This window comes from Mus caroli, chromosome 3, assembly GCF_900094665.2.
Source record: "Mus caroli chromosome 3, CAROLI_EIJ_v1.1, whole genome shotgun sequence".
Classification (NCBI taxonomy): domain Eukaryota; kingdom Metazoa; phylum Chordata; class Mammalia; order Rodentia; family Muridae; genus Mus; species Mus caroli.
In genome coordinates, this window is record NC_034572.1 from 13,739,325 (window position 1) to 13,754,725 (window position 15,401).

The following is a 15,401-nucleotide window of genomic DNA, read 5'->3' on the forward strand; positions in this document are numbered from 1 at the left end:
TACCATCAACAGCTCCACTATTCTTCATATGTAAACAACTTGAGAAAACGGAGTCATACCATTTTATTTTAGTGTTTGTGTGTATGTGTGCATGTGTGTGTGTGTGTATGTTTGTGTGTGTGTGTGTGTGTTTATATGTGTGTTTGTATGTGTGTATCAGGGAATTCACATCCGCAGGAAAAATCCATGCACAATTTTTCCCCCTTTGGTTTTTTTCGAGACAGGGTTTCTCTGTATAGTCCTGGCTGGCCTGGAACTCACTTTGTAGACCAGGCTGGCCTCGAAACTCAGAAATCTGCCTGCCTCTGCCTCCTGAGTGCTGGGATTAAAGGTGTGCACCACATTTTTTAAAACACATTTTTATATGTGTGTGTGAATATGCGTCTTTGTAGCAATAGCCCTGGTTGAATATTATGTGGATCCGGATGTGAAAATGTGTCTGCCTCTTCCTTTGTTAATATGGACAAGAAAATGACCTTATTTCCATCTCTGCTTCTTTTATTGTTATAATAATGTCAGAGATGGCACTGAGATTAGGGAATGAGGAAAGTCTACCATGCATAGTACATGTGCAGTAAATGTAGGTGTTCTTATCAGAGAGAGAAAAGCATGACACGGAAAAAACTGAGACTAATCTCTCTGCCTGAGGTCCAGCTTTGGCACTTGAGTAGGAGAAAATTTAAGCTTGCTGAATCTTAGGAGTGTTCACCTTGAAAATGCAGACAATAGTAAATGTTTTATACTTTTGATGCTGCCACTATATAGACAGTGCACCTGGTGTCAGTGGTAAGGTTACAGGCATAGGGAAATTGAGACTTCACTAGTTTAGTTTTCCAGATTCTTGTCAACATGAGAGAAAGAATTTAGAGGTGAAACAAAGTAAGACACTCGAAGGAAGTTTTATTATAGGACAAAACTATATGCTTAAAGACTGAGTCTATCTTGCCTTTCAAGATAGAAGCATTAGCCAAGTGAAAGCCTGGGAGTGGCTGAGCCACTGAGCTGCTTACGGCATATTAAGTGTAAGGCTGCCTCTGTGTGCCTTTCATTTGAGAATCCAGAACATTGGACAGGCAGTGAGCAGGAGTACATGCTGCTGACTCTGGGAGATTAGAGCAGATTTACCAACTACCACTACAGTATTGTCTCAGTAAATAAATATAGTATCAGAATGCTTCCTAAGTACTTATCTTATACTTACTATACATTAATGCAGTTCTTTGCAATTATCAGAGAAACTTTTCTTTACTGTTGTGGTTGGGGCGGTGAGACATACAACCGGTCAATGTACAGAGTCTCCCCAAGTGAGACATCTGTACCATACACTTCTCCAAAAGTTCAAGGAACATTGTATAAGAAGGGGTAGAAGGACTCTAAGAGCCAAAGACTGGGAGCACCTGCTGTGAAATAGTGACTTCTGTGCATGACGTGCCCTGTGCCCTCAAGAACTCAGAGCAGCAATGACTGTCTGGCCAAACCTGCACAAGATCAAGTCAGTTAACACACCAACATGAGTAGTGGTGGAGGGGTGATCCTGGAAGCCTGACTTTTGGCTGAAGAGCTGCTGGCAGTTTATGTGATATGAGTTTCTACAACAATTTTATTCAAGGTTGTGGTCCTGAGAAAGTTGTCCATGCCCCAGTGGATGGCCTTCCATCAGAGTACGTTCAACATAAGCTGGAGTCCATGAGTTATTTAAAAAATTAAAAATAAGAGGACAGGAAGTTGGGCAGAGGATCAGGAGGACTGAGACCTTTGAGGAAATGTGTGGAGCATGGTCATACATATCAAAATGTATTTTATATGTGTATGGAGTTCTCAAGGAAAACCAAAAAAATATTATGTTAAAAGCTAAAGTTTCTCTTTTTTACTGTCCTTATTTGATGTTTCTGGATGTGGATGTTGCATTGATTTTTTTCCATTTTATCTTAATAGTTTAACAATCAAATGAGGGTCTGAACAGTTTATTAAAAGAATAATACTGACAACTAACTGTAGACATCTATTCAGTAAATTAGGCTAAGCTGATAAAGTCCTTATTTCTACTTATTTTCCTAAAAAGGCATTATATTTTGGTTTCAAAATGCAAAATGCTACCTTTGAGACAGAATGGAGATAGGCTTTAAAAGCTAAATGAAATGAATAGTCTTGCAAAAGCAAAGAAGGAATTTTTCATGAGTCCCTGGGAACTAGCAAAAGTGCGTTAGAACTGTTGTTTTCGATAATAAGCTTTATTACTCTGTTAAACTACTCCATATGAGAAGCCTTCTATGCCTTTCCTGTCTCTGTAAGGAAAATTAAAACAGAACACACAGCACTGGGGCCAATTTGTTTCCAAGTAAGTCAATTATTAATACAGTATTTAGTATTTAATGAACTCAGCCTATGTATGTGAAATGCTACAAAGAGATCTTCATACCAGCTGAGAACAGGTGTGGATACAAGCTTTGCCCGTATGTTTACCAGCTGATTAGTACCCATTAAAATTATAATAATCTAATAAAAATTACTTTATATCCAGTGAAAGCAGAAGCACCCCTGTGGGTAGGAAATGATTTTTATCTCCCTTGTCAGGCCAGAGAAAGTGCAAAAGCCACAAGAACCTAAGGCACCCTGAGTAGTTCAAGTTTCTAGAACCAGACTTTCTCTAACAATCACTATCTCCAAAAGGGAGACATGCCCCATAATGTCACAATGGGTTTCTTCTTTTCATAACATTTTCTATGGCAAGAGGAGCTGGCATCAGAGCCTCAGTAAATAATTGATACTATTTTGCCTGCCTTGAAAACTACACAAAGCTGGCGGTGCCTTAGGGACCATTACATGCTGTGGGGACTTCAAGGAGTTCTGAATGATTGCCAAGTTCTATGCGAGTTTTCTCTGACCAAGAATCATGTTCCTCTTACTTAGCAAAAGTCCCTTAGAGGAAATGTAGATCAAAGGCTGCATACAGGTGACTCAGTTACTAATGCATTTGCCTTTTGAGTGACCTGTACTTTCCAAGGCTAGGTTTACTACCCAATGGGGCATACATTATTAATTTAATTGACTTCCTTCCAAAGAACTGATAGAATCACAATAGAAAGAAGAAAGTTGGGGAGTAGGACTATAGTTTTATTAATTTTACTAGTAACGGATTCCCTATGGGCATTTGAACTATAGGGAGAAGGCATGGAAAGAAAACCAGGATGGTTTCAAGAACAGAAGGGTTTTGTGGAAACTGAAGGAGAAGTAGCATTTCTCATCTTTGTGCCCTGCAGTACTGAGACTACATAAGGGAGGTCACCAGTATTACTCTCTTGCACCATCATTTGATGGGCATAGGAGGTGATACAGGAAACACACAAATAACGAAATGAGAGTGTCACCTCCTGCTCCAAGAAGCAATGCAAGGCCCTCAGGCACTATAACCCAGTCTCTCTAAAAGGATCCTCCTTTGCTTAGCTCCCCCATACATTGTTTATTTATTAACTTGTGCTAAATCTCTAAGTCTAGGCTAGCAGAGAAGCCTTGGCATTTATTCTATGAAGGAAGTCATGACTGGAGGGTTCTAACATTTCATTGAAACCTTTTGTTTCAGCTTACAGACTTGAAAAGAGATAAATCAGGAACCAAAAAAGTAAAAAAGTAAAAATCCCAGACTGTGTGTGACATGGTTGCTTTTGGAAATGCACAGCCCAGAACATGTGACTTCTTGTGCTTGACTGTTCATAGTTCTTTATATTTGGTCCAGAGAACATGATAACAATGAATTAAGAATTCTCAGACGTAACTTAAAAGTCCCATTGATCCCAGAGCATCAGGCAAAGCTGGAGGAGGGGCAAAACTAAGGGGATGATTACAGCACACTGCCAGTTCAAATCTTAAATATCTAATGCTGCCTATTTCGGTCTTCACCTTTACTGGATAAAAAGTAAAATTACAAGCCAGAAGTGATGCATAATGTCTTTAAATCCAAGCTCTAGGGAGTCAGAGGCAGGCAGGACTCTGAATTTGAAGCTAGTCTGGTTACATAGTGAGTTCTGGGCCAGTTAGGGTATATAATGAGAGCCATCTCAAAACAAACAACCAAGCAAACAAAAGTAAATAAATATAAAATTACAATTCTCTAGTAAGAATCTCCCCAAAATGATTTTAAACAGATTTATTTTTTATTAAGGTAACCTGAAATCAGTATTAAGATTTAGTATAGGGACTTATTTACTTCTGTTGAGTTTAGGTAATGTAAATTTTTTTTAAAAAAGTAAGCAAGTTTGTTTATTTTTTGATAACCAGTGTTGTATGAACAGTATATTAAAAGAAATAAAAGGCTTTTATAAAATATACCTGATGTGTTAGATTGATGGCTCTCCAACTGTGTGAGAAGCCACAGGAGAGTTGGAAACAGGAAGAACCCTCCCTGGTCATCAGACCTCTTCTGGGAACCAAGGGAAACACAAAGTTCTGTACATCAGTTCTGTGTACTGAATAGGTATGTCACTGAAGGACAGAGCTCATCATTTGATATTGGCTCTTTACAAAAGGCAACCCACCACAGGCTATGCCGTAGTTGGTTCCTAGTCATGTACTAAATCTGTTTTGGGAGTGAAGCCATGAAATCACTCCAAGGCTGATGACATGCTTCTTAGCAGAGTCATCCCCCACTGCGCAAGTTCTCTACTCTCATTGCAGTCACCATGCAGACTCTATATTGCTAACATAGGAAGCCTTTGTGCTATGAAATTGCCTTGTCTGTTTCTTTGGACGTTGGCATTTCTACTCACTTTTTAAATCTTTTTTATTTCTTTAATACTGATTGGTATTTCTTGTAGTTTCAAGGAAGCACCTATTTTACATCCCGAGGCAGCAGCCAATCTTAGAAGAATGATGGAACATCTATAATAGATTTAATCTTGATAATTTAACTCTTGGACTTTTGGAAAGTTCTGTGGTAGGCAAAACACGCTAATTATAATTTGTAGTACCACACTTTTATATATTCTATCACTTATGTGATAGAAGATAGGTTCCAGATGCCCCAGAAACCAAAATTAATTGAAAAAAGCGTGGCTATAGGAGAAAGCCTCACCTTGGATGGGAAGGCAACTAGAGCTGCCATTGGGATTAGGAGAAGATAGATTCTAGTTGAGTCTTTTTCCTCATGAGTCAGCATGTTATCACAACCCAGTGAAATTTAGCAGTCAGCTACACCCTCTACCTGAATCCAGGCCAAAAATCCAAAGTGGACAGTGTGGGATTTCCAGGAGAATTTTTTCAAGAGGATGGGAAGTGTGGTTTATATCAGATACCCAATAGTAAGACATTTTAAGATGTTCCTGACCATGTGTGTCGGCCATGATGTGATATTCCTTGCTAGCTCTCCCATCAGAGACTTTCCATCTATTCTTTCATTACATGGTTCACAGACTCCTGATGGATTTCTGTTGTGGATTGGCCTGGTGCCATTTGTATTTTGATGCTAATTCCACTCTCCTGGGAGGGGTTGAGGACAAGGAGTGAGTCACATACTCAGGTGACTTCTTGTGACCCAATCAATCCCCTAGTGAATAAAGGAGTCAATCACAGGGCAAGTAGGAGGGACTTCTGGGTTGGATAGGGGAAGAAAGGAGGAGGAGGAGGAGGAGAGAGAGAGAGGGAGAGAGAGAGAAAGAGAGAGAGAGAGAGAGAGAGAGAGAGAGAGAGAGAGCGAGCTTTTGGACTGGGATAGTGTGAGGACAAGCGTCTCCCGGCTTTTGGCGAGTCCTAGTGGATCTGCCATGGGAGAAATTAGATTTAATATGGTTTACAAGATTAGGATTCTAGTTGTTGCGCCCAGAGATTGAGTTACCAATGTTTCAGAACTAAGTTTGTGTGGTGTTTTTCTTTTCATGGAAACCCGGCTGGTTTCCAGAGAGAAAGGTACAGTGGCAACATGTGGGTTTGCCTGATGGCCACAAAGGCCATGGGGATATTGAAGCATGGGGCTGCCATGGTAATGACCTGCCACTGGGAACCTAGTGAGCTGGGTGGAGAGATTTTGGATCTGAGTCAGAGTCTCCACGAGATAAAAACAGGTCGGCCATTGCCCACCAGTGTGTGGCCAGCCAGGCTGCTGGGACATAGAGTTGCTGGGACAAGCACTGGAAGTGCCAGATCTTTTTTAATATTTCCCACAACAGATTTCCATTTCCTCCAGTTTTGCAGTTGCCAAGACTAAGTCTCTATAGAAGGAAATGGTGGGTCATAAACAAAGAACACAAAACAGTTTTCATTTCACTACAATAAAACTCTAAGGAGGGAGAGGACATGATTTCTATATTTATCCCACAGTGGGGTATATTATTCTCATAGTCTATAGACCAAGGATCAGAGTTGACAAGACTTCAACTTCCATTTCCATAAATAGGTAAAATAGATTTCGAAATCATGTGACTCTGGACTCTACAAGGTGTCAAGTGCTTCCATGTACTTAACAGCCAAGGGATTAGTACCCAAATCGGGTGTCTGGGAATTACAGTCCTAATCACAAAGGAGGTCATAAATTTGTACCACGGTGAATTTAGACATTTTAATTTGATTTAGCTATCATATTTCCAAAAAACAGTGTTTTGAAAATGTAAATAATCAGAAAATCAAGAATTTGATTAAGAAAGAAAAAGAGTCCTCACACAGTATTTTTGTGCAACTTTCTCGTTATGCTGGACTCATTCTGTCAGCAGAAGCTCTCTGTAAAATAGAGGAGAAAAAATCTTAACAATAACACACACGTGCTCTGAAAGAGATGAAGCAGAAGATTAAGCAGGAAACACAGATATTTTATTGCCCTAAGGCATTACTCATTTTCCTGACACATTATGTTTTTAATTAAAATTGCATGTGAGTTAATTAAAATGTTCATTCAGGCACCTTTTTTTTTTTCAATTCTACTTACATGGCCTTGTTTCTTCTTTACTTTTATGCTAAAACTCAGTTCCATTTTAATCCTACTTCTTTTACTGGCTACAAATTTAGCAGATAGTTTATATATTAATCTAGCTTTAAAAAAAAAAACTAACTTGAAAAAAAAACGAATTCTTAATGACCACAGAAAGAGGATGATGCTGGTGTTTCTGATGCTTAAACCAAAGCTTATGAAACTGGCATCAAGAAAAAGTGTTTACTTAAAAATAATTGTTAAGGTCATATGATTCGTGTCATGGACATGTTTACTCACCCTAATTCCATTATTCTGGGAAGCATTACTGCTTAAGGCAACTTGATTATGTAACATCATCTTTTTGTGATTAAACTGATTGATTAAGCTATTACCAAAAACTTATCGAGTTCCAGTTGAAAGTGGCTGAGTGCAACCCTGTGAAAATAACTCTTGAAATGCTGGTATAGAAACACAGAGAACCTGGTTACTGGGGAGGTTGGTGCTGGGTTGTAAGTGCAGCCAGGCTGAGTGAGAGGCTCAGGTACTTCATTTGCCAACAAAGGCAGTTGTTGAAGAAAAAAGAAGTATCATATATGAGAATCCCTAATTGAACTTAATGGGTTATTAAAAAAAAAACTACAGGGAATTGGGTGGGACCATATTAAAGGGAAATTATGGGAGTTAGAGGTAGAAAATGAGAGATAGATATAAATATATTTCATTGTATGGATGTATGAAATTCTTAAAAGTAGAGAAAAAGAGATTTAGGCAAGAAGAAGCAAGCTCTGGTGGGTCACATGTGTCCTACGGGACAGTTAATGAAGAGCTTCTTGCTACAGCTAAGTGTTATCCATGAGTTTCAAGTCCTTGCTATGCCTCAGAAATAGCCAGTTCTTTTTCAGTTACCTAAAATAAAATTTGAATAATTTTAAGTAATAAGCTGTCAGTAAACCATCATGCTTCCAAAATCTCATGCAGTAAGAGACTGTGAAACCACTAGGAGAAAATATAACAGAGACCCTTCAAGAGACAGGTGGTAGCCAATAAATCTTTCTAACACTACCTCAAAAGAGAATGCAACAAGGCAAAAAGAGTTAAATGAGATTATATCAAATTAAGTGAACCCTTTAGAAATGCATTTTATCCTCTGTGGTCAGGATAATGATGAGAGGGGACAGTCTCTTCCTGGATTCCCTATAGGGAGTAGGGCAGCTCTGTTATGGACTGCTGTAGTTTGTGGTTACATCTCACCCTTTGTCTACACTAATGTAAAAGGTTTTTAAATACCAGTGCGTTGATTAGTTTGATGTCAACTTGACATGGGCTAGAGTCTTTAGGAAGAAGATCTATAAATTGTGAAAACACTGCCATAAGATTGGCCTATAGCCAAATCTATTGAGCATTTCCTGATTAATGATTGTTGTGAGATGGCTCCTCCAACAGTGGGTGGTGCTGGGATGATCAAGCCACACAGAACAACCCAGTAATAATCCTTCTCCTAAGGCATCTACTTCAGTTCTTGCCTCCAGGTTCCAGCCTGGCTTGAGTTCTTCTCCTGACTTCCTTCATTATTGGACTGTTTACATGGAAGTATTAGATGAAAATCACAATTTTCTTCTCACGTTGCTTTTGGTCATGTCTTTATTACATCTATAGAAAGCGCATGGATGGCAATCTATCATTCATTCTTTAAAATGAAGAGACCCGAAAAATGGATGAAAATATCTGCAAGCTAGTGATGCAACATAACATGGCAGGATTAATCAAAACAATAAGGAACTCAAAAGCCTCAATAGCAAAAATTAGCAATTGTATTTCATGTTGTAATAATGGTCTGAAAAAAGCATTTCTTGAAAGAAGATATGCCAATGACTAACACATACATAAAAATGGTCAATATCATTAATCATCAAGGAAATCCAAATGTAATCATCAAAATGAGGCATCATGTCATCCCAGTGATAATGACAATGGTAATAATGTCAAATGTCAGTGAGATGAGATGAGGGAGTCCTGGCACACTGTTGGTAGAATGTAAATTCCTCTCATCATTATGGAGAACAATGTTCCTCAGAAAATGGCAAATAGAACTAACTACAATAGGATCTTGCCAACCCACAACTGGAAAAACATCCAAGGAAATGAAATAATTATATAAAGGGGATAGCAGCCTTCTCCAATGTTTATTATGGCACCATTAAAAAAAGAGTCAAAATGTGGAATCACCTGAGGTTGTTTGATGAATGAATGGATATACAGATTTTGGCATATATACATAATGACCAATATTAACCCCAAAATGTAACCCTTCTCTTGAGGCAGCATGAATAGAACTATAAAGTGAAATAAGCCAGTCATGAGTGTCTCCCCTTTTGTTTCTTTAGGCTAACTCAATACATTCTTTAGCACGGTATCATGATTCTTCTCCCAAATCACTGGGCTCCTCAGTGACCAGATTATCCCAGTATCAAGAATTATGGAACTTCTTGAACCCAGATTTTTAAAAGTTTTAGGTATTTTGCTGTAGAAACATACAAAAGAAAAAAAACCCAACATTAATATAAATTTGACAATGCAGAAGCCACCAAATATAGGTCTCTTGCATGTGACTCTTGACAGAAAAGAACTTGGCTAGTGAAGTGTTGAGGAGACTGAAAGAGAATTCTGGAAAGCAGCCAGAAAGAAACTGTGACCTTGAACAGCATGAAGAGTCCAAACAGCAACTGAAGCCTCAACCCAGTTCTCAGAAGTGATGAAGGACTCCACACTTCTCAGGAGGTAAAGATGATTGGAAAAACACTGTCATAGCAGAATACTTTCAATTATGACTGTATGAGAATTCCATAGTCTCATGGGTTTTAAATCTGACTGAAAGAACAGGCTGGTCCTAGAGAAGCAGAGAAGCTACTCTTTAACCAGAGTACTAGAAGATACCCTAAACACTACTAAAGGAGAAAAAGAAACACTCAGCTATAAACACTGCAATCTACAGTGATATCCTGGTACAGTAGTAGTAAAAAGGCTGCAGATATAACCAACCACTGCTCACTGCTCGATTGGATTTAAGGCCCATGAGATGGAGCCCAGGTCTGACACTGCTTGGGTAGTCAATAGTCTAAAACTAGATAGGCACATTCCTACAGGAAAACCAAATGACATTACTCAGCTAAAGCAATGTAGCAGTAAAATGACTCCTAATGTCATTTGGCTATACTCATAGACCAGCATCTTGTGCAACCATCTACTTCCTTCAGTAGTAGATGGGAAAAAAATACAGAGACCCACAACTGGACCAACTGGACAATGTTCAGAGCAACTATAAACATTCAGTCCTAAATGTGATGTCTTCATCAGGTCCCTCCTCTAAGGACTTTGGGAACTCTGCAGAAGAGGAAGTAGTGATACTCTAAGAACCTGAGGAGAAGGATGACACCAAGAAAGCAGTGTCTACCAGACACAATAGGGATGACACACATGTGAACCCACAGAGATGGTGGCAGCATCAAGGGCCTGCACAAGTCCAAGCCAGAGAGAGTTCTAGCAACGATAGGGTGAAGTAGACATGAGTCCCTATTCCTAACCAAGAAAGTATCTCCAATTGGCAACTACTCACAAAGAAGAAATTAGTTTCTCCTACTCTTTCACTGGGCAAACAAACCATACTTAAGGGAAGGCCTATGTCACAATAAAACAAATAAAAAGGTCGATTGATTGATTGAATGATTGGTTGATTGAGGCTCATAATGCTTTGTCCTCCCCACCCCCAGCTTATTTATCTTTGTGTTTTGTTTTCTTATTGATTATGATTTCTAAATGAGACAGAGAAATGGGGCAGTGTGTGTGTGTATGTGTGTGTGTGTGTGTGTGTGTGTGTGTGTATCTGTGTGTGTCTGCATGTCTCTGTATGTATCTGTATGTGTGTCCATGTTTGTGTCTGGATGCATTACTCATGCCCTCTTTCATGTGTGTGTGTGTGTGTGTGTGTGTCTGTTTGCATCTGCATGTGTGTCCATGTTTGTGTCTAGATGCATTTCTCTTGCTCTCTTTCATTTATTTGGTTTGTTTCATTTGTTTTATTCTTGTTTTTCTTTTTATTGGCCTATTTGCTTCCTAAAAAGAGGATAAAAGTCATGAGGCTGGAAGGAAGGAGAACTAGAAGATCTGTGGAAAGATCAGAGATAGAAAACTATGATCAGAATATATTGTACAAAACTAATTTCAATTTAAAATGAAAAATTGTTTGTTTTTGTAATTAGATATTTTCTTCATTTACATTTCAAATGCTATCCCTAAAGTCCCCTATACTCTCCTCCTGCCCTGCTCCCCAACCCACCCACTCCTGCTTCCTGGCCCTGGCATTCCCCTGCACTGGGGCATATAATCTTTGCAAGACCAAGGGCCTCTCCTCCGAATGATGGCCAACTATTACAAAAAAATCTGACTGGAAGGGCAGGCTGGCCTAAGAGTAACTTCTCTGCTCTAAAGGAGTTCATATTAGACTTCTCCCAATCCTGAGATTCAAGCTCCTACCACAGCCACTGTAGACATCACTCTGTCTGAAGGATCAGCATCAGGCTCACTGTGGTGAAGGACAGTCACTTCAATATTCGGCAGCTTCAGAACAGCAGGACTACTACTGCAACCTTGCCACTCCACCTGTCTTTCCTTCATGGCAGCTGGAGAATGCCTCTTTCCTTGCTTCACAATATGAAGCTGGAAGAACTTATAGCTCCTCCTAGGCCTGTACATGCCCGTGGCTGTGACAAGTTTCAGCTGCTTCTCACAACTGCAGAAACATGGCTGTCATCATCTAAACCCTGGCAACCTCTACATCAACCTACCTAAACTCTCAAAGCTTTCCTCCCCAGTCTATACCCTTGATAACATAGCTCCTTGTCTCCTAAGCCCCAGAATCACCCAAGCAATGCCTCGAAAACTGTGGCCTCTCAAGCAGTTGGTCTCTGAGACCACAGAGTCCCATCTATGACTTGTGACACCAGGACCTCTATAACTGCAGGTTGTAAGCCACAAGCCTCAGGCTACTACATCCCTCCCTTAGATCCTAAAGATCTTCATGTCCTTCACATTAGCACTATGAGTTTAAATATCACCTTTCCACACACACTAGAAACCTAGAGACAGTCTTCTTTGTGGCTCACAGCCTTGTAAACACAGCTCCTTGTGCCCCAAACTCTACTATTGCTGTATTCATTCCTTTTGGATCTGGAGAAGGCAGTCAGAGACAGAGAAAAATGTTTATTCATGCTGCAAGCAACAGGACTAGTATGGGATCTACAAAGATTTATTTTCCATCCAACAACCTTGAGTTGATACTCACCGATAACTCAGTCCCCACTATCATTTGAGATCATGCTCTGAGACCTGGGAAGGGATCTGATCCTGTGGTTTAGGAGCTATGACTACTGCTTCTACAGGTCCAAGCACCCGCTGCCTAAATTCATCCTGAAGGACCTAAGAAGCACGGAGCAACTCTTCACACCCTGTGACACACGACTGTGGTTGGTGACATCTCACTAGATTCTGTCATTTACAATTAACCCATGGGACCTGGGGGCAGTTCTTTTCATATTCCATACTACCAAGACTGCAGTATCTGCTGGTACAATCTACACCGACATTAAAACTCAGTCCCCAGAAGCTGAATACATGCAAGTTTGGAAGCTTACATGTGTCTGAACCAGGACGGGGAAAAGGGCGTGTGTGTGTGTGTGTGTGTGTGTGTGTGTGTGTGTGTGTGTGTGAGAGAGCCCATAAAGATGCCCAGGGTTTCAGAGTCTGGAGATAAGCATCAGGGTAAACATCTAACTTTTACTATTCAGTACAATAACTTATATACAACTTTTCAGTCAGTAAGGGTGTAGTAACATGATCATAGCCATGTAGGAATATAGGAAACATTCAAAGGACCATGGCTCCTCCAGATCAAAATGACTCTCCATGATCCTAAGTTAGAGGAAATATACCATGTGTTTCAAAAGAGTGATCCTGAGAAAATCAGTGAAGTGCAAGGTCAGACATGTAGACCATGAACAACAAAAGTGATAAAAATAGATTAGTGTATAAATGAGAAATCCACTAAATAAAAAGAAGTTATGTTTCTGAAAAGTTAACCAATAAGAAATATTGAGACTAAAAACATCAGTTAACTAAATAAACTTTAGACCATGAAGGAAATCTGAAAAATACAAAAGAACCAACATAATTTGCTGTGTTTTTACCAGACCAGAGTAGAATGAAACCAGAAAATTATATAATCAATGAGAATAATATTGAAAAATATACAGAGATTACAGAAATTTCATAGTTATTTTTATGTTCTTCAGGAACAAATGAACAATTAAAAAACAGAAGGGGATGGGTAAGAGATTTAAAATCTCTAAAAATAATTGTGTTAGCCTTCCATTGCTATAACATAAACCCTGGGGGGGGGGACAACTTGAAAAAGACAGTGTTTGTTTTGTTGTTTCTTGCCTATGGCAAGGCCACATCACTGCAAAAAGGATACAAGCTGCTTACCACATAGCAGCAAGGAAGCAGCAAGCTAGGCTAGGCGAGCACAGGGTTGGAGGAGTATGTAGATCCTAAGGGCTCATCCATCAGTTAGTGCCACCTGCCAAGCTTTTGTCTAATAGTCCATTCATTGATGAAGTCAGAGCCCTCATGATCTGTTTACTTTTGAATAGCTTTGGCAAACAGCTTTAGAGGAACATTTTAGACAAAACCCAAAATGCCACTAGAGTAAGAGGGAAGTTCATTGTGATAAGTGATAATCTAAGAATTTGAATTCAACATAAAAGAAAAGTGGCCAAGAAGTGTACAGGGAAGCATGGAGGGAGGAGGAAGCACAAGGACAGAAAATGAGCACAATGTTCAGTTCTCAGGAATGAAGTCATGCTGTGCAGTTCAGTACTGTGGTGCTAAACTACTGTGGTCTGACACTTGTGACATAAGCCAAAATAAACATGTTCTCCTTCAAGTTGTTTTCCCACAAACTATTTCTCAGCAATGGAATGCTAACAACAAGAGTTCTCAAAGACTAGATAGAAAGTTTCTAAAGATCCAGAGATGAGTCACTTAAAGGTTCACAAACTAACAAAACAATAAAACAAAGATGTAAATACTGACTCCCCCGACCTGTGACTACATATGGCATACATGTCACCTATTTTCATGCTATTGTAATATAAAAATGTAGAATTCAGTGACAATAAAATAAAACATCCACACATTCCTCAACAGCCTAGATAGAATTTTTTAAAAATTATAAAAAATAGTTATTAAAACTCTATCTACTAAACCTCAAAAGTGTAGGGTCTGAAACTCCATGAGTGATGATAGGTGAGAGTGAATGTGGATTTTCCAACATGTTCCAGATCCTCCATCCAGGGCATGCGGTGTCTCTTTGGTATTTTTATGTTCTTCTTTCTCCTACTTCTAAGGTTTGAGTTCCCAAGTAATGATCAGTACATCTGAGAAAGCAGTGTCGCAGTAGCTGCCTATCTGAAGATTGTTCCCTTTTCTCTGTCACCCAGATAAGGCTTACTGCACCCTTCTTGCGATATGAAATTTCTAAAATGCCAGATGGTTAGGTGTGGTATCTGCTGGGTTTTGATTCTGTTCTATGGCTGCACACTTCCCAAGATCCACAACCTGTTAAGCCACCACGATCAGAACTTCCTTTTAAGCTTAAATCCTACAGCTTATCATTATAACCAAATCCTTTATGACCTAACCATACAGAGTTAAGACAGAATCTACATCACTATGTATCTATGGGAGGATATACTGAAAGAAAACTTACAAGCTCCCTGGCCTCACTCTCTGTTTATGATCATGAACTTTAGGTTCATTGGATGATGTCTGGCCATCAGTTTTCTTAATGAGAGATATGGAACTTGCTGGAATTTACTAGACTATCATTGGCTATTCCTTTCTCTCTCTCTCTCTCTCTCTCTCTCTCTCTCTCTCTCTCTCTCTCTCTCTCTCACACACACACACACACACACACACACACACACACACTTTGGAACCAGCACCTATCAGGCTTTAGCTGTGACCCACTGCACTTAAACTCTTCTCACTAAGTTCAAACCCAGGATTCAGTTGTATTACCCATAAACTTGACTCCCAGCAACTAGCAGAGACAAGAAATTCTTTGTGGCAATGCAAATTCATCACTGCCTTCCAGAATATCATTCTTCCTTGTTTTCACCCCTCCCTTGCTTATCTTTCTCAGACTCTTGTTTCTTCTTCACATCACTGTCCTCTTAGGGCAGAAGCTCTAGTTCTTTGTCTTCACTTGCATCCATCATCAGTCGCAGCCTGGTGACACTGCTGAATCTCAGCGCTTTGTACATAATTTCTTGGATAACTTCCAAATGTATATCCCCACTTAAGACATTTCAGAAATATGAAGTCATTTGCCTACCTGACTTCTCCATGTGGATGTTCACTAGGAAGCTAAAATTTCAGTGTAAAACTCAAC

The 15,401-nt window shown here is 39.5% G+C and overlaps 1 long non-coding RNA gene across 1 annotated transcript; it reads right to left on the reverse strand.

The window, feature by feature from the left end:
• Nucleotides 1-2,217: 2,217 nt before the first annotated feature.
• Nucleotides 2,218-14,571, reverse strand: LOC110290642. The gene is made up of 4 exons (XR_002377479.1): nt 14,215-14,571; nt 6,648-6,705; nt 4,764-4,925; nt 2,218-2,285 (listed from the first exon to the last, which is right to left on the reverse strand). It is a non-coding gene; the product is annotated as an uncharacterized LOC110290642 (long non-coding RNA).
• Nucleotides 14,572-15,401: the final 830 nt, after the last annotated feature.